We start from the raw sequence: 20,665 nt of genomic DNA on the forward strand, positions 1-20,665 counted from the left end.
GTGGATCTCCTTGTTTCTGGCCAAAAAAAAGGTATCCAAATTCCCCACAAAACTGACTCATTGTAAAGAATATTTAAAAAAAAGGAACCAAGCGCATGAAGGAAATGATGTACTTACCACACCAAAGTAAAAAGTAAAATGACAGCAACTTTTTCCTGGGTCAAACCTACTTAAAAGTCTTCACCTAGAAAAAAAATGTTGATGGTTGTTTATATTGCAAACACAAGTTATTGTAAAGCTTAGCAAAGCAGTCTCACTACACAGCTTACCATGTTTTGAACACAAATACAACATGTATGCAAGTTCACTAACGACCTGTTTGTTGTTGTGTGGATGGTTCTTAAAAATAACACAATCTACAGATAGATTGATTAGGGCCAACTGAGGCACAACAAAGACAGGAAGGTTTGTTGGCCACAGCAAGCAATCGAGCAAGGTAAATAGATACTCCCCAGCTCCATGGAATAAAAGCATAATATACTACAAATGAGGAAGATTGTGCTACAAAAATGAGAAAGCATCTCAGGACTTCCCTGAAAGGTTCCAACACCATTTTTTTTATGGTCTGATAACCCATTTGACAGTAGCAGTGTCATCATTGATGATAGAAGTATTGACATTTTCATTGTGAATCACTACGGAAGCCATAACTACCAGCGCAGGAAGCTATTGTGGGTTACTGTAGACCCCCTTCCCTCAATGTGCTCTGTCTTATGTACAATATACTCTTAGCGCATGCATATATTCCCTATTCACACACATTATTATTACACTGGATTTATATAGCGCATAACAGTTTGTGCAGCGCTTTACAATACAAGGAAGACATTACAACATTACAATATAAAATAAGACAAGATGGTAAAGAGGGCATAACACTATGGAATGTGTTTACCGAAATGTTTTCTATGGAATGATCTTTCATAAAACAATCTTAAGAGTTTTTGCTTTCCAAAAACCCCGAAGAAGCCCAGCTCTACAGAACACTTTCTCTGTTCTTGTGCAAAAGCTCTTTTCAAAATATTGGCCATACACATTACATTCTGATTGTTCAGTCTACTTTTCCTCTACCAAGAAGTATACATTGCAAGTGCATTCCTTGGATGTTGGATACAAATTGAATGGACTGTTTAGACAAGCCATAACATTACATAATATTGGTTATTTGGTACATGAGACTAAAATTGCATTGTGCATGGCCAAGCTTTAGACAAATATTGGAAACAAGCTGTTCCTTTAGACTATTTTATACCTTTCTTTTGTAGTCTCACCCAGAAGCAGTATGTAGCAACATCAGCAGGATCATGATCTCTGCGCTCCAAGCTAAGCGGAAAACGTATTGAAAGCATACTTACTAGCTAGTTTTAGGTTTACCTGGCGTTTGCTGCTTAATATAGCGACCTTCAAGTCAGTTTATATAAGTGCATGAGTCACTAGGTACTGGCTAGATGTAATGTTTACATATAACCTGTCTACAATTTCAGCAAACAGCAGGTCAAACCTTTTTAGAAGAGGTTAAAGGGATTGTGATTCCGGAAAAACAGACCAAAGTTTTGGGTACATTACAGTACAATTAAAGGTTTCTATAAATACACTGTATATGCAGGAAACACAAATACTCCCTGTACAAGTACACCTAATTACCAGAGTGGCTTTTTGTCTGATCACACAGGTTGACGAGTTACTCTCTGAAAGCCAAGAAATGCAAACTGTGAAATCACTGAATCCTTCGCAGATAAATAAAGTGACACAAAACTCAGGCATTTGTGCATTTTTTGGCTGTAGAGCCTCAAATCATCTCTGAATTCATACCATGTTCCCTGTCTTTTTGTAAAGTAACCACCACTCCCAGCCTGCTCCGGTGATCTACTACAATCTCACATTAAGTTTACTAATGTGTATTGACCTTATAGTCCATCACGGGAGGGAGCTTGGAGTGGTGGCTACATTACACAACACACAGGGACCATGATCTACAGCCGGGTGATACACACATAGGATACATTTTTGTCATTGGTTGAGGTACTTCAATGTATTTTTAAGATTTAAAGTGACATTAAACCCTCAGATTTTTTAACATAAACCAATACTGTATTGTGTGCCTTACTGTAATCCATGGTTGTTTCCCTTCTCTTTGATGCTCTTCCTTTTAAAACTGTATCTGTTCTCATGCTTGGAGAGAACTTCCCTTTTCAGCTCAGGGCCTCTTCCTGTAATGCTGGCTCAGGTTACAGCCTATACAAACGGATACACAGACACCGTGTGAGACAAGGCAGTCTGCTGCAAAACAGAAGTTCTCTCCAAGCATGAGAACAGATACAGTTTTAAAAGGAAGAGCATCAAAGAGAAGGGAAACAACCATGGATTACAGTAAGGCGCACATTACAGTATTGTTTTATGTTAAAAAATCTGAGGGTTTAATGTCACTTTAACTCCTGAGTTTAGGGTCACTTAGTTTTCACACATTTTGTATACAAAAGTATTATGATAAAGTCTATAATAAGTGCTTAACAACTTCCCGGCCGGCCGTTGTAAAAAAACGGCCGGCCAGGAGCTCTCTAGATCTGAGTGGGCGTCTTTAGATGTCCGCTCAGCCACACCACGCGGCGCACGCGAGTGGGAAATGCCGACATTTGATAACAGGCAGCGATGCCCGTTAATATACAAGCGATCCGCCGGCTATAGAGCAAGTCGTTTGTATGCTTGTATGAGGTCCCGGGATGTGCGGCCCCCCCCCCACCTTCCCGCTGTCACGCTGGTCCCGGGCTGCGCTGTGCCCGGTGCGAGCCCGGGACCAGCATACTGCCTCTGTCACAGGGGATCAGAGGGAGGTCGGTACACGATCTCCCTCCGTTCCCCTCTCCATTGTCAGAATGCGGAATTGATGTATATTACATCACTTCCACATTCTTGTGTCACTCTCCAGCTTCAGATGCTGGAGAGAAGCTGATGAAGCAGATCTCTGCTTCATCAGCTTCTTCAGGGGGGTCCTAGGTGACATTAGGGGTCTTGGAGACCCCCTATATATTTTACCAAAAATATGGGTAATAATAAATGTGTTCTAATATAATGAAACAAAAACTTTTTTTCCCCAAAATTTAATAATTTTTCCTTAATATAGTAAAAAAATTAAAACCGCAGTGGTGTTTAAATACCACCAAAAGAAAGCTCTATCTGTCCCCAAAAAAATTGTATAAAACTCATTTCAGTACAGCGTTGCATGACGGAATAAACGTAAGTCAAAGTACCGCAGCGCTGAATACGGAAAAATGGCCTGGCCAGGAAGGGGGTCTAAACACCTGGTCTTGAAGTGCTTAAAAAGAACCTGTTAATTAGACAAAGATAATGATTGAAAATGCTTATTCTAACAATAGGTGCCAATATAGGACTACATATACACTCCGTGGCCATTTTATTACAACACCTGGCTAGTATCAGGTAGGACCTCATTTTGCTTCTTTTTTGGCATGGATTCAACAAGGTGCTAAAAAACATTCCTTAAAAGAGAACTATGAGGCAACATTTTTTTTTCGTTTTTTAAAATGACAGTTTTTGTGCTCGAGTGCAGCTTTAATCACCCTGTTTAGGCAAATCTATGCTTAATGCATACCTTATTTTCCTGTTAGCTAAAAGGAATGGAACTTTATGTGGTGTTGCAGCCCATCACCTTTAGGATGAGTGTTCTGGCATTTCCCGTTTGTCTTTCTTAAGGTGGCCATACACTTTACAACCCTCGCAAGACTTGTCTTGCGAGGGTTGTAAAGTACTTTTAAAAAAAACGTACGATCTGCCCATCTTGGACAGGCAGATCGTACTTGCGATCATCGCAAGCCCGCCCCCCTGAGGGGCGGGCTTACGATGACTGCAAACGGGCTGTGTGCGTGTGCACACACACCGGCCTGTTCGGCAGTTGTCAAACCAGCAGGTCACTAACACGCCGAGAATCGTACGATTCACGGCGGGTTTTCTAGCCTGCTGGTTCGACGGAAGACGTGCGACCGTACAGTAGAAACGGTCGCACGCCTTCCATACACTGCACGATTCTCGTACGATCGCGGGATTTCACGCAATTCTCGTACGAGAATCGTGCAGTGTATGGGCACCTTAAACACCGTTTGCAAGGGAATATCTCAGGCGTTAGGGTAGAACTTTGGCCAAACTATAGAATCATATATGTGATGTAGGCTGCCCACACCAGCATCGTAGTGCCCCTTGGAAACTGTTTAAAAAAAAAAAAAAATGTTGATTGTTAGTAAAACCATTGCACTTCCTTTGGTAGCATGACAACGCTCTTCCTTCTTAGGTTAAATCATTGCAGCATTTTTACCATTTAAAGCCCCATCAGTGAATAGGCACAAATATCTACACACACAGCTCCTTAGTTTGGCAGCACACTGCTCCATCTGCAGAAACTTTGGTAAATGATGTAAAAGCCAAGTTCAGAGCCAGTCAACAGCCTCAGGCACAGATAAATCCAGTTTCCTTGCTTTCATTACCATTAAAAACATACCTTTTTCCCCTCACACAACAATATCACTCAGCAGATCTATTTGCACATTAGTATTTTTAATAAATCCTAAAAAAGTGTAGTGTAAGGAATCCAGGGAGCTCAGCCGTACACTATATCACCAAAAGTATTGGGACACCCCTCCAAATCATTGGATTCAGGTGTTCCAATCACCTCCATGGCCACAGGTGTATAAAATCCAGCACCTAGGCATGCAGACGCCCTGCAGGTACACTTCTAGGTCTAGGCAAGAATGGAAGTGGGGACAAGCTAGAATGAAAAGAAAAGCTGTAATAAAATGCACGGAGATGCAAAAGAAAAATGCACGGAGATGCAAAAGGGTAACATGAAGAAAAAAACCCCAAAAACAAAGCATGTCAATAGTTTAGGTTGCACCGTGCTTTAACCTCTTGCCGTCCGCCCGTAGTAAAAAAACGGACGGACGGCACTGCAGCATTGGCGGGTTGCCGTCTCCAGACGGCAATTTTTTTCTGCTCGCGCGCGCCCCCTAGCGGGCACGCACGGGCAGAAAAGACCCGATCAATGCACACACCCGTTACCGGGTGTTTCACATATCGGCGATCAGCGGGTCCATAGCCCGCCGATCGCCTATATGTGCTCGTTCGCGGCACCCATCCCCCCCCCCCCCGCGCCCGCTCGGCGCTTCCGGTTTTTTTTTTTGTTTTTTTTTTCCCCCTGACCCCTCACCTTGATTCCCGGGATCCGCTGCCCCATCTTGGATCCCGGGACCGGCTCCGAGGGCGTCAGGAGGAGGAGGACGGGAGATCAGCTCCTTGCTGATCCCCGTCCGGGCTGTGAATGCAGAAGTGATGTGTGTTACATCACTTCCGCATTCACCTGTCAGTCATCTGGAGAGAGAAGAAGCTGATAAAGCAGATCTCTGCTTTATCAGCTTCTTTTGGGGTCCATAGGTGATATTAGGGGTCCTAGAGACCCCTAATATCTCCATAAAGAGGACCTGTCAGTGTGCCTTTGCTATTATATAGGGGGTTGTTATCCCCCTATATAATAGCAATAACAATAAGTGCAAAAAAAAAAATATAAAAAAAAAAAAAGAAAAGTAACACATAAAAAAATAAAATAAAAGCCACATATAAAAAAAGGGGAAAAAAACCCCCCAAAATGTTTAACTCCCCCACCCCTACGTTTACGCGCCTATAAACGTAAATACGCGTCCAGTGCCCCAGCGCACAAAAATTACAATTGCGCTACACGTTACATATCGCCGCGAACGTCGCAGTGAGAGCAATCATTTTAGGGCCATCAATCACTGATAACACTAAACTGATGAGCGGTAACAGCTTTTAAAGCGTCGTCTATGGCCAATTTTGGGTATTATCGTTTTTTGAGGTTTCGCGCGCGCACGCAATTTTAAGGCTTGACATGTTTAGTGTCTTTTTACCCGACGTGACCCCATCTTTTATATTTTACCAAAAAATTGGGTAATAAATGTTTTATCATTTAATATAGGGGAAACTGTTTTTTTTTTTAAATTTCGGTAATTTTTCCTTAATATAGTAAAAAAATAAAACCCCCAGTGGTGAATAAATACCACCAAAAGAAAGCTCTATCTGTCCCCAAAAAAGGGTATAAAATTCATTTCAGTACAGCGCTGCATGACGGAATAAATGTCAGTTAAAGTACCGCAGCGCTTAATACTGAAAAATGGCCTGGATGGGAAGGGGGTTTAACACCGCGGATGTCAACTGGTTAAAAAAACTGAAGGTCTTCCAGGTAGTGTTTAGCTCTATTATTTACGGTTAGATATTTAACCAAATGATTATAAAATAACAGTTAGAATTTTCACAACTCACTTGTCATGCGTAATTTTACGTCACACACGTAATTTTAGCTACCTCAGACTCTTAAGCTGACCATACACAAGTACATTTAGAAAAACTCAGCTTCCTTAATCCACGTTAAACAGCATGGATGAACGAGTCTCCTACCGTGGCTATTGTATTGTGACAGCCTGTGCCTGCAGCCATCAGAATCGACTTACTCAATCGACTTTTGTCGAATCAGCAGGACCACACACTGTTTTAGGATGATTCCTGTGAACCGGACAAATTTCTAACAGTGTATATCCACAAATGTGCTAATCAGTCTATGGCCAGCACAAAGCAATCAAACACAATCATACTTACTGACTACTATCTTCAGATCTATGAACTAGGTGGGTAAAGGAAAAAATTGGCTGCACAATGTCATGCTTACTATACAGCTTTCCTCACATTTTATTACCACTTTTACTCAAGAGTTCTCCTCAAATTAACGCCTTAGGATGTTACACCAGAGGGTGGTTGCTGTGTTGTCACTTAAGTGCTCTTACACAATTAGGGAACTAAAAGATACTTTACAGAATATCCAACAAAGTCATGAACAATGTTACTATTATTTAGTATGTTATAACCTAACACCTACACACAAGTAGAAATTACCCTTAACATTTCATTTGCAAACCAAACACCTTCTGTTCAGTTTTTGTTTTAATCAACAAATGACACTTCTGCTTTTTATGTATACACTTGATAAACTGGCACTACAAACCACAGTTTTCAGAAAATGCACAGTGTATGTACTGTATGCACAAATGTATAGAAAATACTAGCAAAAGAGTGCCCATTCCAGAGTGGGCAAGGTTGGGCATAGTGCATAACGGTGTCAGAATACCCAAACGGTGACAAAAGCCGATAGGCTGCAGTCGCTGATCGTTGAAAATGATTTTCTGATAGAAGGATGCCAGACAGAATTTCATGCAGTCTATGGCTAGCTTAAAGGTGCCCATACACCTTACAATTATCTGCAGATTTTCTGTGGTCAGATGGAAAAAGTGCAACAGATTGGCCCAGGTGGAGATGACTCCATCCACACAGTTAAGTGTAGATGGAGGAATCTGTTGCACCTTTTCCATCTGACCACAGAAAATCTGCAGATAATTGTAAGGTGTATGGCCAGCTTTAGACTGAGACTTGAACAAAGAGATTCTTGACACTTATGTTCTACTGAAGCCCAATTAACATTTTTGATATGTTCTCTATAACATGGGAAATCTGTTTTGAAAATATTTGCAAATGTATTGTCCGAAAATGCCTTGTACATGCTGAGATCTGCCAAAGTCCTCAATATGCAAATTTATATTTGCAGGACCAGAAGAATTAACTGACCAGAACAATTAAACATGGCTTGGGGGGTGTTTAATTGGGTGCATAAATGGAGGAATATGTTAGATTTTGTTTCGTTCAGCCCACAGGTTGAATGAAAACAATAACAGTGTATGGCCAGCTTTAGAGACTGGAGCTATGCAGAGACCGTAGAGGGCATTCTGACCTTGAGGTATGATGTGACTGCCATCAGGTAATTATGCGTAGAGGCCATCACCTAAAATTGGTGGAAAAAAAATTCCAGCACAAGGGGCGAAGGGGGTTCTTCACAGTAAGATCAGTTAGGGTCTGGAACTCACTGCCACAGGCGGTGATTTCAGCAAATAATGTGGAATTGTTCAAGAAACTTTTGGACGATTTCTTAAGGGACCGTAATATACAGGGGTACAGGTAATATACAGGGGTACAGGTACTCCTAGAATGAGATCCTAATAGGTTGGACTTGATGGACTGATGTCTTTATTCAACCTCAAATACTATGTAACTATGCTGCCGGACAGGTCAGTAAACATTTGACCTGCATCTAGAATGTCAGATCTTCTCTGGTTTGGTAGCAAGTGGATAGCTGCATACCGCAGGATTAACGCTTAAATCCAACTTTATTCAGCTCCTTCCAAGCTGCACTGTCCTTCCATTCCACCCCTCTAACCCTGGATTGGGCTTAGTTGTACTGTAGAGTCAGATCTCTACAAATAAACCTCCACAGTGCTCTGCACAAGCTAAACTCAGGGACAGAGCAGTGTTGCCCTTTTCTTCATCCCTCTGGTTTGGAGTCAACCACATAAGATTAGAGAAGCTCTTAAGCACGTAACAATTTATAGCGCAGGTTGCACATCCTGTAAAAAATTGTCATTCCCTGCTGGAAAAGGGAAAACAACTGTACGTATATAGAATAGAAGGCACATATGTATACAATGTGGAAACTATGACAAATGACTTTGTTACACTGTAGTTGTGATATATTGAAAACTACTAGTGAGGAAATGTACCTGTGATGACACAGATGTTGAGCTCAATAAAACCTTTCCCCTCAAAACCTTCTGCACAATGCTCAACCTCTTACACATATGCAATATGAATAAGTGTTTGACCATGCCATACTTAAAAAGAGATCTATGGCCAAACCAAAACTCAGCATATAGCGGGTTATTACCTGCTGTCTCCTGACAGCGCAGAGGCGTGCTGCAGCTGGGATCTCATTAACAGCTGGCTCTGTCTCTCTAGAGCCAGAGCCAGTTGTGGTCGCCCCCTCCCCTGTCTGTCCCTCCACTGAGTGCTGGAAGACAGGGGAATCCCTGACGGAAGCCGGGACTGACAGTCACCACTTTCTGCAGGGAGATGATCAGGAACTGAGTGATCAGCGGTATGTGATCGCTCAGTTCTCCATCTATAGAGCCGATGTGTGACAGCTTCAGTGTCACAGGCCGGCTCTAACTATCGAGATGTGTATTTAACTCTCCGCATAGTTCTCCTTTAAATACTAATGTTGGTAGTTTAGCTATTGTTAAAGTTCGTGAACCACCCAACAAAAGCCATTCTTTTATATCTTTTTACCACTGCACATTAGTAGCATTCAAGAGTCTATGAAAAGCAAGGAAGACGATAAATCATATGTTTTACAAGTATGTCATCAGTAAATTATTTCCTGAAAAAAGAAAGCTGTGATAATAATACACTTTACGGATCATCATTTTCTAAACTGCCAACATTGTAAAAATACAAAATAAACAAAACATGAATTTACTGCATCAAAAGATCCAGTAGGCGAGATGATTTCCTACTGAAGACTTTACAGTGTGAGGACCCAAACACAGGGAACTAGCTGGCAAAACAAAAAGGAGTGCCATAGGATTGAGTCTGAATGTGTATAAATTCATCATAATATATGCAAAACTACTACTACAAAGAAGGGAAATTACTAAAATTAGAGCAGACAGAATCTAGATCAGCTGTGCACAGTAACCAGATTCTATCTTGTTCATTCAGGGCCGGTTCACACAATAAACAGTGTGTTCCAGCGCGGTCAGCTGCTGGAACGCACTATATCGCACTCCGGCCAGCTTGCTGCGTTCAGGGGCAGGAGGGGGTGTGGCAGGGCATTGAAGTCAATGGCACCACAGCCATGCCCCCCACCCACAGTGTGATCGCCCGCACCAGAACGTGCGGCATATTAGTGCCTGCTTTCCAGTTCAGTGCGATCTGCAAAAAAAGTGTTTGCAGCATTTTTGCAGATCGCACTGGACTGGAACACAGGCACTAATGTGCCACCCTTTCGGGTGATCGCACTGCGGGCAGGGGGGTGGGACTGCGGTACCATAGACTTTAATGCACTGCCACCCCCCACCCCCAAACACAGGGAGGTGGCCGGGTTGTGATGCAGTGCTTTTTTAGAGTCTGACCAATCTGGAACACACTGTGGTATGAACAGACCCTGAAAAACAGAGCGAAGTTGATTGGTTGTCATGTGCAACTGCTCCATATTACGTCTGCTCTAGTCTTAGTAAAATCCCCCTTATTTGTCTTGAGGCTCTAAAGCTGGGTATACATGTCTATTTTTTCGTTCAACCTAAGGGCTCTACAAAAATGGCCTGGAAAGCGTCAAAACCGCGACAGAACACACTGCACGTGCAGAAACTCATGCAGATCTGGTCTGCATTTGGTGTGAACAAGCCCTAAGAGGAGAGGAAGTGATACAAAAGGTAATAACTGTGTGAGTTGTCAGAGAAAGCAAAATATTGTGAGGTAAAAAGGTGGGATAGGCACATAATGGATGTAAATAAAATGGCTTAAAAGACTGTGTTATGGTGGTTTTGAACCGAAAAAAAGGTGGAAAGCAAATAATTAGTGCAATCATTTAAAACAGGGGTAGCCAAACTCCAGCCCTCCAGCTGTGGTGAAACTACAAATCCCATGATGCATCTCTCTCCGGGAGTCATGTCTGTGGCTGGGAGAACCTTGCAATGCCTCATGGGATTTGTAGTTCCACAACAGCTGGAGGGCCGGAGTTTGGCTACCCCTGATTTAAAACATGAAAATTCAAATTTTTGACCATGACACAAAGCCTTTTAAAATACTTTATTTACATTTTGTACAAAGGTTGCTAAGACAACAGTGACGAAGGTATATTACTGACTTAAACTTTAACTTCTGTTTTGGAATTTGATATTTTCATTGTGTTTATACTATGATTAGAAAGTATTTATAAGAAGTATATTACTGATGGAAACTATTCTTTTTAATTTCATTTTAAATGGTATTCCAGTTTTATGGGTACATGCACTGCCTGCACATAGGTTCTATTCATTATATATATATAAAATGAGTTGGCTTGTATTTTTCCAATACATAACAATAGCCAGGTGCTACTTTTCTTCGAAAGCTTCCATATTTTGTCCAAAGAATGTCCCAGAGGCTTCTTTGTACAAGAGAGCAGCCCTTCCCTTCGTATATTTCATTCTAAACTGCAAGAGTAAACCCCCTTTGAATTCAGCACTTCGAAGCCATTTATTTTCAATAGCAGGGATCACAGCGGTGCATGGTGTGCGTTTTCTTTTAGCATGCACATTTAAGTAGCATGTCATGCTGAAAGTGACTAACCTTGAGCAAAGGACAATATTTTGGTCAAAATAGTCTGTGCTTTGTACCTAAACAAAGGGTTAGACAACCTCAGCACTCTAGCTGTGCTTAAAGTACAAATCCAATCATACCACTATCTCTGGGAGTCATCTGTCAGTGTCCAGCAGTGCCTCATGGGACTTGTAGTTCCACAGGATACTTTGAGTCTTTCAGTAAGGTGGTGCACTGACCAATTGACCAATGAGCAAGTGAAATAACTCAAGAACATTTTGGCTCATCTGCTCTTTGCTGAGCCGATTATTAGACTGGGAGGTTTCATTTGATAATGCCAGAGTAATCTTGAGAAATTCTATGCGGAAAGGTGCCCGAAATGAGGTGAGGCGTGGCGATATTTGCATACTTAGATTTTGTCAGTCTGCCCTAACCTAAAAATAAAATTTAGCTTGGCTTTTTATGTGAAATAAGAATCATACAAGGAACCAATAAGCAAGCGCAATCTACAAAATCCTTGTTAAAAAAAAAACAAAAAAACACCACATCATCATCATGACATGCAATGAAACTAGTTTTACAGGAAGTCATGCACATTGGCCCAGGCTGGTTGCTGCTGGCCTGAAATGTATTCCTGTTGCTTAGTTGCATTGTTTTACATCCAGGAAATGAATAGATTCTGCATCAAAATCCTGGAAATGTAGCTGGAAATGCTGTTTTCTATTAACTGAAAGAAAGTCTGGAATCTATCATTCCCTTCCAACGTAAAAACAGAACAGCAAATCCAGAATAGCTACTATTCTATTACAGTCAATGATGTGCAACAAGATCACAGTGTCGTAGAGAAGACTGAGAGGTGACAGAAGTAAAAGGGCTGGGAAACCCAACTTGGTATGGTTGTCAGTGTAACAGGAGGGATGGGGAAATCTAATGGAGACACGGGTTCTTCTGCAGCATGAGGCCAATCTTCAGGAAGAACCCCTATCCAAATCCCCCCCCCCCCCCCCAACACCCCAAAAATCGCATTGTGGCCGGAGGGCGTGGCTACGGCCCCATTCACTTCAATGGCCCGCTACTCCCTCTCCTACCCGGCAAAAATTGAGCCGGCCGCAATGTGATGCAGTGCGTTCCCGCCGGAATCGGGCCGTGACGCACTGCAAGTGGTGTGGACAACCCCTTACAGCCAGAAGAAGAAGCTGGTGAAGCAGATCTCTGCTTCATCAGCTTCTTTGGGGTCCCTAGGTGACATTAGGGGTATGAAAAACCCCTGATGTCTCCATGAAGAGGACCTGTCACATTATATGTGCTATTACATAAGGGGCTTTTTATCCCACTATGTGATAGCAATAAAGCCGAGTGTAAAAAGAAAAGGTAAAAATTAAAGTAACATTTTTTATTGTAGTTTTTGGCAGTTTCATGGATGCTTGACATGTTTGGTATCTATTTGCCCGGCGTGACCCCGTCTTTTATATTGTACCAAAAAAATTGCCATTATATTCTGATTCTGTGCACTAAATTTAATTTAAGTATATTTGATCCTAAAAATACTGGTTTTGGGGGCGTGGCTACCGAGGGATGTGAGCAGACGTGTTCCTTCTGAGCTCCGTCTCTACCCGCTGAATAACAGAGTCTAGCAGCCCATATTCAGCCTTAAGATGAGGGAGAAGTTTGTTAATGAAACATTTTCTCCAAAGACTTTGGAGGATACTGGCAATGTTCTCCTAGTTGAGTGCGGAGAATTCGATTACCCTATTGCACACTATTAGGAACTTATTATGTTCGTTTACTTAAACACTAAGATTCTAGCTAACAGACTGGCCCGATTGCTCCCCGGCCTAATACATACTGACCAAGTAGGGTTTGTACTTAATAGACAGGCGGGAGACAACACCCGCCGAATAATTGACCTATTGGATATTACTGAGCGACAAGGGGAAGCGACCCTACTCCTCACCCTAGATGCTGAAAAAGCATATTAATCGAGAACTGGATTGAGACTGACATGGCAAAAGTTTTGTTTTATTTTATTCTGTTTGTTTTGATTGTAATGTTTGATATATATGTGATACATGGTATATACAATGTGTCCCGGGTTAGCAATTTGGCACTTAAGTATATTTAAGAAGAAAAGACAGAAATCTTCTATGGATATGATAAGCTTGTGTTTTATGGGCAAATGTATGGACTTTCCTTTCAGTTCATTTGATGCAAAAGATACATGATTATAATTGTCATTGAATAGTGCCTTAGATGCTTATGATGATCTAAGCATTAATGGAAATGTCTTGATTCTTCATTATGTAACCTGTTTTTGAAAATATGTGAAAATTAATAAAAAATTGTTATTCAAAAAAAAAATAAAAAAATACTAGTTTGATAAACATTTGCGCAAATACAGTGCGACATAAAAAATTGCAACTAGTATCTTTTTATTCTACAGGGTCTCTGCTGTCAGAAAATATATAATTGTTTGGGGGTCCGAAGCTGTTTTCTACCCCAAAATTCAGATTTTATCATCATGTGTGCAAATGTAAGAAATTGCTCCGGGCATCAAGTAGTTAATGAGTGTATAAATATTTGAATTTGTGGGTTTCCCTATTTTGTCTGAGGTGGTGATGCTGCTGAACATTTTTTAAACCCGAACGCCCGAACTGCAAAGCAATACTAAAGTTATTTTCAGCGCTGGCACTTTGAGATAAATACATTGATTTTGGGTCGCAGTTTGGGCACTCGGGTTCAAAAACATTCGCCATCACTGCCCTAGTCTGACAGCGACGCAGATGAGTGGCCATAGGTAGCGGGGCATCACGTCACTTCAGGCCAGTCCGGCGGCAGAGGAGGCCAGGTACCAGCACCAGCAGCAGGTAAGAGGAGCTGGGAGGGAGATGCAGCCCCAACCAGCCCACCTGAGACCCTTGCAGAGCCCACCATAGAGAGTCTCAGATGGGCTGTGCAGCATGTATGGTGTGCTCTGCAGGGTCACTTTCAGGTGGGGTGTGTGGGGTCTCAGCTGGGTCCTGTGTCCGGCGCGCAACTAAGACCAGAGTCCGGCACGTAACTAAGCCCAGAGTCCGATTCATATACTGTTCTGCATTGCTGTATAAATGTATTGCTGGGATTTGTAGTCCCCCTACAAGCGGTCGCATTCTGCATTAGAGTGTAAGCTCCTCTGTACAGGGAATGATGTGACTGGCTCAGTATTCTTTGTACAGCATTGCGGTATATATCAGAGCTATATAAATGTATAATAATAACAGTGTGACTGGCTCAGCGTGGTGGCGGTGGGGCTGGGGGGGGGTCGGAGCTGCCCTGGCATGAGCCCTACATGTGTGGTGGTGTGCAGAAAAATTCAGCTCAACAGACATGGTGTGAACAATTCAATAATGCTCATTCACACACTGCGATAACCTGCGTTGTACTGCACCAGATCAACGCAGGTGACTGCAAGGACACATACAAAATAATTTTTTTCTTTGCATCCATTCACAACATGGGTGTGATGGGTGGTGTGCTGTGATAAAAAAAATACAAACATGTTGCTGCTGTATGGGGACCTGAATGGCGTGTACCTATAGTAGACTCACAACGTTTAAAGCAGAACTCCGGCCAGAGTCTTTTTGTACCCTTGCAATGTGGCTACCCCCGCTCTGCAAGGGTTAAATGCTTATTTTTGTCTTGGTTGAAAAAAAGTTATACTCACCTGATCCTTGGAGATGGCTTGCTCTTTGACCAGTCCCTGAAGCCTCTCTCCCCCTCCTCTGCAGTTGTCTAAGGTTCCCAAGCCATCACTTTCTATACATTGTGTATAGATGTGAGGACACTGAGGAACATTCCAATGCTGCAGTGTAGAAGGAGACAGACTTCAGTGACCAGAGAAGCAGGTAGCCAGCTCAGCGGTCCGGGTGAACATAACTTTTTTTTTTTTGCACCTAAACAAAAAGGAACACATAACCCTTGCAGTGAGGGGGAAGCCCCACTGCATTGGCTGCCTGGAGTTCTTTTTAGGCTCCATTCCCACCAGGGTGGACGCGGTTAAGTGCTGTTTCCGCGTGAATTTTAAAAGGGCGTTTTAAATTGCATTAAAGGCCCCGAACCGCACGGTTCCATTGAATGGCGCGGTTCGTTGGATGGAAACCAATCAGCGCAAAGAAAATGTGCAGGGAGCATTTTGGGCGGCAGGCGGTCGCATGAACGGTCCGCATAGCAATGTATGGGATCATTCATGTCGGCGGTTCAGCGCGGACAAATCTGGTGTGAACGGGGCCTAAAAAATAAAATGTAAACAGTGAGAGCTCAGTGACAGTTGCAATAAAACGCACACTGCGGCATTTTAGCAGATGGGCTAGTGCAGGGGTAGGCAACCTTGGCTCTCCAGCTGTGCTGAAACTACAAATCCCATAAGGCATTGCAAGCCACAGGCATGACTCCCAGAGCCAGAAGCATGATGGGATTTGTAGTTTCAGCACAGCTGGAGAGCCACGGTTGCCTCCCCCTGGGCTAGTGTGAGCGAGCCCATACATTTTCAGTGTAGGGTCAGGACTGGAGCAAAAGTGAAATCTTGCCAGCAAGTACACATTTCTCCTTTTCTGTCCCTAAAGCAGATCCATAGTATGGCCAATGGCAAAGAAGGAGAGAAAAAAAACAAATGGTACCCATCCAAGCTGCCAAGCCAATCTTTTCTACTCCAGGCCTGTGACCACAACGACAAGATGCGCCCATTTCTGGCACTGATACTCTGTCAGTAACAATATAGTGATGACATTATAGAACCAAATGTAACACTTATGTCTCAGCTGCCACACCTGCCAAGGTTTGGCATCACAGTGCAGAGAGCCGTGACATGTGAAGAGCCCACAACAAATACGTTACAATGGTCTATCCTGTTCCGATACATTGGGACAGGTTGACACTCACCTGTAGGAAAAGAGAAAATCTATTCTAGTTTTTCCTGCCAGGCACAAGGGATTCCGATTGTTCCTGCATGCACAGACAGGTTGCAGCACGTTGTACACACAGATCATTTCACCTGTTTCAAGGCACAAATGTTAGTGAAACCTTTCACAATATTACAAGTTGTGTTCCTCTCCAAGTATGGTTAGATGTTCTCATAGATGCAACTGACATGATTTCAGATGTATGTGGGGCCGATTTACAGAACTGGAGTAACAAACAGTACCACAAACATAAAACTTCAACCATACCCAGGCCTATGAAAGAAGGAACCTGATCGTCAGCTCCATTGTGGCGTCAGGGCTTTGCTGTAAACCACCGCAAATGCTACAGTCCCCTATAGATCTACCAGCAACCATGTAATAAAGGGCCTGCCTGATTGGATACAGAGTGGTTGGCCCTTCTATAACAAGGTACTGGTAGATCTAAAGTCGATTACACAGAGATTGTACATATTGTACCATAACACAACATATATTGTAAGCCTAGGGGGGGGGGGGGGGGTCTAGTTATAAAATGTTTTCAAGGGTCACACACTTTCTCTAATTGGATTCAGTTGGAAAATGTGTGAATCTTGGTTTAAAACATTTGAGAATAGACCCCCGTTCACACTTAAGCAGGAGCTTTTCCAAGTCAGAATTGAAGCTTTTTTGCGTGTTTTTCAGGCTTGAGCGGTTTTATTTTAGCCAATGGCAGGCTAGTTACTAGGAGGAGGAGACTTGTTAGGCACAAAATCACACAGTATGCATGTTTTTCAGGCACTCACAATGAAGTCTATGGGGCCTAAAATGTGTGATTCTACCCTAAAAGACCATAATAGAAGTCACCAGCACTCTATATGTGCAAGAAGTAAAGCACTTTTTCTTAAATTGTCACATGCGTCATACAGCCAACATTTCGGGGGGCAACGCAGGGTCCCTTCTTCCAGGCGACATAGAGACTCATGTATTTGACATCTGTGTTGTCACTTCAAACACCAACCTTCTGTTAAGGTCTGTACGCCGCATGGAGTGCAGGTGATTTTGTTTTATCAATTCTACCCAAAAATAATCTCATGTATTTTTTGGAGCCTCAAGCTACAGGTGACAACACTCAGATGTGAATGGGCACCGCTGAAAATAATGGGGTTCTTCATATGGAGCTTTGTCACGCGTTATGAAACATGCAACAAAACACTCAAATGTGAACGTTCCCAACTAAAAATATTGGGATTCTATAAGTCCGAGTGTTATCATGCTTTGGTAAATGTGACAAAAAGGGCACAAGGGGTGAGCTTCTGCCCTGGGGGAGTCTGAGCCAAGGGGAGAATGGGGGAGCCCATGCTCAGGGGTGAAAGGGGGGATCCATTCTCAGGGGTGAATGGCAGGGGTGGGGAGGAAGTTTGCATTCGGGGGTGAACGGGGTACGCCTGCAAACTCAGGGGTCAATGGGGGAGCCTGCACTCCTCATTTAAAGGAACACACAAGTCCTGAGATGGAAGTATTAGAGTTGATGGAGTTAGGAAAACTTTGCTCTAATGCCAATAGTACTGCAGTGAGTGAATCCCAGCAATAGAGAATATGGGGTGCAGTATACAATAGACAGGAGTGGACCACTCACCACACTACGAGCCCGCTCCTCTGTCACTCCCCAGCCGCGGAAACCTCAGCGTACATCTTCACTATGTATTTAAATGCCGGTGGAGGGATCTGTGGAGGGATATGTAGAGGGATCCCGTGCCGGGGCCAAAGCACACACACAAAGTAGTTCCTGGAAGTCTTCTCCTGAGTCAGCGCTCTCTCACGGCAGCATCAGCACACGATATTTATGATGAGAGCTGGGTACACCTCCCCGCAGTCTGATGGAGTCAGGAGAGATACTTATGTGTCATTTACACACATTTATAATATCTAATTCTGCTGGTTTCATAAGACGTCTTGCCGTTTTTGTGCTGCATTCTTTGCAGATTTTGCATTTGGATGTTGGTGATGCATCACTGGTTACTTTTGGTTGTGGTTGATGTCACAGTAATGAGCTGTCACATATTCTACAATTTCTTCTTTAAAGAAGGACTCCAGGCAATTGAAAAAATAACCCCCTGCAGTGGGCCAGTCTGGTCTGGGGCTAAAATAAAGAAAATATACTCACCTGATCCTGGTGGCTTGGGTTACCAGGCAGTCCCCACATCCTCTTTTCTCCAGGCTCAGGACCACTGACGTCATCACGTATAATACAGACCCATTAACTTGTGAGGATGCCGAGGGACATCCCACAGCTGGAGTAGAGGGGGAGAGAAGTGAGCGCTGATCACCAGGACTGAGGATCAGGTGAGAATAACCATTTTTGTAACCCCTAGACCAAATCCAGCATTTAACTCTTGCAGTGCGAAGGGCAGCTCAACTGCAAGGGTCTGCCAAACTATTGTTTCCCTACAGTCTACCACAATACCTCTCCGAACTCTAAAATTGAGAGCAACCAGTATCTTGAAAAGTAAATCAATTCCCTGGCATTTTAGGAGATGCTGAAGGCAGAGGTATTGTAAAAGGTTGTATTTAATCCCAAGTCTTTACCCAGGCAGATGTGTATATTACCAATACCAATCAGATTTACTTTTGGGCAAACTTGATGGTTTCACCGATGGTGCGCTTCTCCTGGGTGTGGACTTCAACCTGATCCTAGATGCTTCATACAAATGCAATAAAAGGTACTTACCAAATGCCCTTAGCAGGCCACAATAACAATATTATTATTATACAAGATTTATATAGCACCAACAGTTTGCGCAGCGCTTTACAATATAAGGAAGACATTACAATCACAATGCAATTCAAAACAAGATGGTAAGGAGGGCCCTGTCTGTGAGGGCTTACAATTCCAAGGGAGGGGCAAGTGATACATGAGGAGGTAGCTGTAATGGTGTGGGCCCGAGTTGACGAGGAGGACCTCCCTTGCAACCCCGTCTGTGACCACTGGGGTTGAAAAACAGTGTGCGCAAAAGAGATGAGTCGGGATCGCCTAAAGACATAACAAAGAATCATATGAAGAAGGCTGCAGCCTTTCAGAGAAACATTGTCAGTATCTGGTTGCAATGGGCTGTTTTTTTTATTTTTAGCAGAGATTTAGGAGATTAGCAGTTCACAGATTTCTATTCTTGTTTAAGTGACTTTATGAATGACATATGTACACTGATCTTAAGTTTGTCTTATTTTTTTTCTCCTTAAAACAAGATGTAAGTGTTATGTATCACATTCAGTCAATGAAGAATTTAAAAAAAAATGGTTTGTCTCAACCCTCTACCGGCCACTTTAGCTGGACAACTTGGTCTGTTAAAGGAAGTTGAAAAATAAAAGACGTACCGGATGGATCACAAGATGAAAATAAAGTGAAATAAAATGCAGACTTCACATTTAAAGAGTGATAAGCTGCAATATATAAAAATTTTGCTTTTGAGTTTAGATACACTTTAAGTGTTACCATCTTGCATTGCTCTTAAGGAAGTTAGAAAGACTAAGTTACTGTCTCTCGGGATTTAAGTTTCCTGTTTTCAAGATTTGATTTTTTTTTTACTTTTGTGCTCAACATGTGTTTCGTTTGCAGGAAATGATCTCTCTACTGGCAGCAATGCTTACTACAAACAGCTCAACATACTTTACACACTTAGGACCCGAGAAGGGGTCATGTGCATAGGTGTCAAGTCCTGTGCACTTGATGTTGGCTTAGATCCTCATGTTCTGCAGAATTGTCTCTTTTTATCCCAAAACAAGGTTCCTGCTCTCTCTCTCTTTTTTCAAATTAAAATAAGCTTTATCGGCAGGACTAAATACATTTTAGCATTGCCAAAGCAATAGAGGAGCTATTACGGGTTGGATTTGGAGGGGGAAGAGAAGGAATAATTCATAGGACATCCGCTAGCAGGAAGTGACAACTGGTAAAGCAGGAGCACATATGCAGGTGCCTAGTTTACATGGTGTAAGCCCTATAGGCATGAACCCTAACATCTAGATATGACTGCTGAGAGTTTACATGTTGTGAATGAGACATCTGAGATCCTGCCACAACAGAGGGAAATGTACCTTTCAACTTGTTTGTCAATTTGTGTGCTGCTGCCAATTCCAGCCCTAGAGGAGATCATTTTATATGTATATAGAGATCCATTTGGTATAGTATTTTGAGTCCAATCAAAACCTAAGCCCTGATGAAGGGGAAATGTTGTTGCCCCCAAAATGCATTGGCTGATTTTTGTTTGATTGAATTATGAACAATTAAAGGACACATTTGGACTATATCCCCATTTGCAATGGCAGTGGCACTCTTAATTTCTGAACATTGAGACAATTCTGGTTACCCTGCAAAGAAGGCCTGACTTGTTTAGGAGTTGCCTTGCTAGTGCCAGTGAAGATATTTACAAACTTTCCTGGATCTGGATGATTTGAGTGAGCAAAGAAATCCCAGTGCCTCCTAAATGTGTTCCTTTGAA

At 42.6% G+C, this 20,665-nt stretch overlaps 1 protein-coding gene across 1 annotated transcript in view; it reads right to left on the reverse strand.

Moving 5' to 3' along the window:
- HVCN1 (hydrogen voltage gated channel 1) overlaps positions 1–17,886 on the reverse strand; it is a 36,467-nt gene extending 18,581 nt beyond the window's left edge. Inside the window, exons 1-2 of the mRNA XM_018558309.1 lie at positions 17,821–17,886; positions 6,560–6,565 (exon numbers count right to left, since the gene is read on the reverse strand). The gene's annotated coding sequence lies outside the window, so the exon portion shown is untranslated. The remainder of the gene's footprint in view (positions 1–6,559; positions 6,566–17,820) is intronic.
- Positions 17,887–20,665: the final 2,779 nt, after the last annotated feature.

Source organism: Nanorana parkeri, unplaced genomic scaffold (assembly GCF_000935625.1).
Source record: "Nanorana parkeri isolate BGI_ZX_2015 unplaced genomic scaffold, ASM93562v1 scaffold331, whole genome shotgun sequence".
Taxonomy (NCBI): Eukaryota; Metazoa; Chordata; class Amphibia; order Anura; family Dicroglossidae; genus Nanorana; species Nanorana parkeri.